The sequence below is a fragment of the Chrysochloris asiatica genome, unplaced genomic scaffold (assembly GCF_000296735.1).
Source record: "Chrysochloris asiatica unplaced genomic scaffold, ChrAsi1.0 scaffold00350, whole genome shotgun sequence".
Lineage (NCBI taxonomy): Eukaryota > Metazoa > Chordata > Mammalia > Afrosoricida > Chrysochloridae > Chrysochloris > Chrysochloris asiatica.
Genome location: NW_006408868.1, coordinates 724,385 through 724,995, shown reverse-complemented (window position 1 = coordinate 724,995; position 611 = coordinate 724,385).

Sequence of the window (611 nt, the reverse complement as noted above, 5' to 3'; positions counted from 1 at the left end):
GGGCCCAAGAGTCCCCAGGTCTTGCTACACTGCTGGCCAACCAGGTCTCCACTTGGGTTCACAGGAGTCTATTGACCATCTTAGGGCTTAGCTCGCAGCCTTGTAGCTATTTTTCCCTCTCTTCCCCTTGTCGGTGGCAAACGTGGTCACCCATCAGAGCGTGTATTCCCATTGAGTCTTAGTCTTGGAAGGGGATTTACTCTGAGGGGACCCCTTGCCTTGATGTTTCCTTTCCAACTGATTTTTGTATGTTGATCTTATACCCTGCCACTTTGTTGAATCCTCCAATGAGTTGCTTTTTACTGAGTCTTTGAATTTTCTATATATAGGATCATATCATCTGCAAATAGAGTTTTACTTCTTCTTTGCCAATTTGGATGCCCTTGATTTCCCTATCTTGCTGTTTAGCTCTTGCTAAGACTTCTAGCACAATATTGAATAGGAGTGGTGATAAAGGGTATCCTTGTCTGGTTCCTGTTCTCAGAGGGAAGGCTTTCAGTTTCTCTCCATTGAGAGTACTGTAGGCTGTTGGTTTTGTATATATGCTTTTGATTATGTTGAGGAATTTCCCTTCAATTCCTACTCTGTTGAGTGTTCTTTATCAGGAATGG